The sequence below is a fragment of the Macrotis lagotis genome, chromosome 1, assembly GCF_037893015.1.
Source record: "Macrotis lagotis isolate mMagLag1 chromosome 1, bilby.v1.9.chrom.fasta, whole genome shotgun sequence".
Lineage (NCBI taxonomy): Eukaryota > Metazoa > Chordata > Mammalia > Peramelemorphia > Peramelidae > Macrotis > Macrotis lagotis.
The window spans coordinates 109,085,403-109,089,192 of record NC_133658.1 but is presented as its reverse complement, the minus strand read 5'-3'; the positions used below and the strand labels follow the sequence as shown (position 1 = coordinate 109,089,192).

Here is a 3,790-nt window from a genome sequence, read left to right as displayed (position 1 = left end):
ACAAAATGAGCTCAGGCCTTTTTTTTTTATGTGACATCTCTTAAATACCTAACTATAAACACTTTGTTCTTAACTCTTTTCTTTCATTCCTCTAATCTTCATGGTGCATGCAGAAGGAACTGAACTGAGAGTGAAAAAGACTTGAGTCCAAAGTCTGCCTCAGACTCTCACTAGCTATGTGATTCTAATGCTCTCAGCCTCAGTTTCCTCATCTGTAAAACAAGGATAATAGTAGCATTTAGCTGTTGTGAGAATCAAGTGAGACAACAAATGCAAATTACTTTGAAAATCTTATAAATTTAATTATTATTATATTATTTTTATTTTTATTGATATTGTTATTATTTTTACTAATTATTCCATAGGTTAAACATTCCTAGTTCCTTCAACCATTCCTTATATTATAGTACTGATTTTGAATTCCCTCATTATTCTCAACTACAGTTTCTATAATCTACATTTCTCCCTTTAAAAATTGTGATGTGACATTTACCTATCTCCAGGTTTCTGACTTTTCCCTTCCCCATGGCTACCCAGTGATTAGCATCATGGGGAATAATTTGTTCAGGCCCATCTACTTGAATTCATTTAAGTTCTTTCTCTAACATTTCTATTATCTTGGGTTTCAATTCTATCTTAATGATGTTTATTTTGCCTTTCCCAGTTTGAAGACTGAATTCATTAGCCGAGAAGGTGGAGGAAAAAGTGAGGGTAGTGTCACCTGCATTTTGTTTGATCACATTGTCTTCCTCAGCACAAGACTAACTATTCCTTGTTCATCTTTTTGTTCTCAGTAGAGCACAGGATTTTTTAGGTCATAGATTTAAAGCTGGAAGAGGTTTCAGAAGTCATTTTGTGCAATCTGTTCTTTCAAAGATGAGGAAATCAGGACCTAAGGAGGTTGACTACCTTAACTGTCATCACACAGGAAGTCATAGAGTCCCCTGGCTATGCCATACTAAGATATTAGCTTTCCTAAAACTTTTCTCATAATGGGTTTCATAAAACCTATTTGTGATGATCTCTGTTAATGTGCTAATACTTCTATCTTACATGATGTCCTTAATGCAGAGAAAACTGGGCATGGTAGTGATGAAATCCCTTGGAGACAAACTTTGTAAATCTTTTGTTCACTTTGTAAAGGAAATCTTCCTTTATCATCTTATTCAGACCACACCTGAGGGCCTGGCCTTCAAAACTTGGATTGTATTGCTTTTTTCGGGGCAGCCAGGAAACACAGATCCTGGAAGACCACCCAAAAGAGACCCCTCCCCAAAAGGCAAGATCTCCAATGAGGGACTCGGGTCATTCCCAGGTCACCGCCCCCTCCCATGAACTCTGGGAGAGAAAGGGGGAGACGGCCACTTTGACCTTCGAGGCTCCTGTGGAACCCTGGCCAGCTGACCTGGCAAAATTTAATCAGCAATCCACACATTCTTCTCTTAAAACTCTTTCTGGCTGCTCCGGGCCGGGAGGGAGATCGCAGGTGTGGGGCCGTGGCGGCGCCGCCAGCCTGCCGGAACCTCATGGAAAGGCTCCCACCATGGCTGAGAACGGTGATAGTGAAAAAATGACTGATCTGGAGTCCAAAATATGCCAACAAATTGAGTACTATTTCGGTGACTTTAATCTTCCACGAGACAAATTTTTAAAGGAACAGATCAAAATAGATGATGGCTAGGTTCCTTTGGAGACCATGATCAAATTCAACAGATTAAGCAAGCTAACAAAAGACTTTGATGTAATAAGAAGTGCTCTAAAGAAATCAAAGGCAGAGCTCATGGAAGTTAGTGAGGACAAAACTAAAATCAGAAGATCTCCAAGCAAACCCCTCCCTGAAGTAACAGATGAGTATAAAAATGAAGTAAAAAACAGATCTATCTATGTTAAAGGTTTTCCAACAGATGCAACCCTTGATGATATAAAAGAATGGTTAGAAGGTAAAGGTCAAGTACAAAATATTCAAATGAGGAGAACATTACATAAAGCATTTAAGGGATCAATATTTGCTGTGTTTGATAGTGTTGAATCTGCCAAGAAGTTTATAGAAACCCCTGGACAAAAAATACAAAGATACAGAGTTACTGATACTCTTTAAGGAAGATTACTTTGCCAAGAAGAATGAAGAATGGAAGCAAAATAAAGTAGAAGCTAAAGCAAAAGCTAAACAAGAGCAAGAAGAAAAACAGAGGCAAGCAGAAGATGCTGAATTGAAATCCCTGGATGAAAAGATTAGATGCTTGCTGAAATTTTCGGGTGATTTAGATGATCAAACCTGTAGAGAAGATCTGCATACACTTTTCTCTAATCATGGAGAAATAAAATGGATAGATTTCATCAGAGGAGCAAAAGAGGGAATAATCCTTTTTAAAGAAAAAGCAGGGGCGGCTAGGTGGCGCAGTGGATAAAGAACTGGCCCTGGAGTCAGGAGTACCTGGGTTCAAATCCGGTCTCAGACACTTAATGATTACCTAGCTGTGTGGTCTTGGGCAAGCCACTTAACCCCGTTTGCCTTGCAAAAAAAAAAAACCTAAAAAAAGAAAAAGAAAAAGAAGCACTGAACAAAGCCAATGAAGCAAACTATGGAAATTTAAAATTAAGAAACAGAGATGTAACATGGGAAGTATTAGAAGGAGAAACAGAAAAAGAAGCTTTGAAAAAAATCATTGAAGACCAACAGGAATCCCTAAATAAGTTGAAGTCCAAAGGTCGCAAATTTAAAGGAAAGGGAAGAGGAGGTGGTAAAGTTGTTCAGGCTACACCCAATAAAGGAAAAATACAATTCCAAGGCAAGAAAACAAAATTTGATAGTGATGAAGAACAGGAAAATGGTGATGCTGGAGGATCTCTTAAAAGGACATGAGAAGAACCTGAAAAAGAAGAGCCTGCATCAAAACAAATGAAAACTGAAAATGGAGCTGGAGACCAGTAGCTTGATAAAAAAAAATTTTTTTTATTCATTTTAAATAAATTTTAAGCTGTCAGATTCAAGGGTCTTTAAAAAGAAAATCGGACTAAATCCACTTCAATGTCCACCTATAATAGAAGGAGAGGCTATTTTTGTTTAACTTGTTTTTGTTGTTCAAGTATCCTTATTGTGGGTTTTTTAATATGTATAGTTTTGTTCATCATATCAAATGTTGGCATTTCAGACATTGATCTGAACATCAAAAGAAAGGTTCTTTCAGTGAAGTTCTGCAATGTTGGAAATACCAACATTACATTACAAATGAAATATATATAATATGTGAAAGAAAAAAAAACTTTCTAACTTTTCTATCCCTTTCTTAATATGCTGTAACTTCCTTTAAAAAATTTCTATTTTCTTTCCAAAGCCTGCATTCCCAAGTCTGAGTTGCGATTCCTCATGGGGCAGAACTGAACCCAAGAAACAAATTAGCATCTGTATCCTCACATTTTTATTGACATACAGTTTGGTTGTAGTTCATCTTAATTGTTAAATATAACACACATTCACACGTGCACACACACACACACACACACACACACACACACACACACACATCCTCCCTATCTAGAAAGTCGTCTCTTGTAACAAAGATTTTTTAAAAAGGCAAAAACAAGCAAAATAAGTTTCAGCAGAGCCAACAATACATCAACTATATATGACAGTAGGATTCGTAAATTCTCAAATTGTAAATCTTAAAAATATAGGGTTAAAATAAAATGACAGAAAATATAGCTTAGACCTGAAGTTTCATTCTCTGAGATTTACTGTAAGCCTATAGGCATGGAAGCCATTATGATAATGTCCACCCTGAGCAGAGAG

At 36.9% G+C, this 3,790-nt stretch overlaps 1 pseudogene; it reads left to right on the top strand.

Annotated features, from left to right (window-relative positions):
• The first annotated feature begins 1,543 nt into the window (after positions 1-1,543).
• LOC141514004 (lupus La protein homolog) lies at positions 1,544-3,047 on the top strand (annotated as a pseudogene).
• Positions 3,048-3,790: the final 743 nt, after the last annotated feature.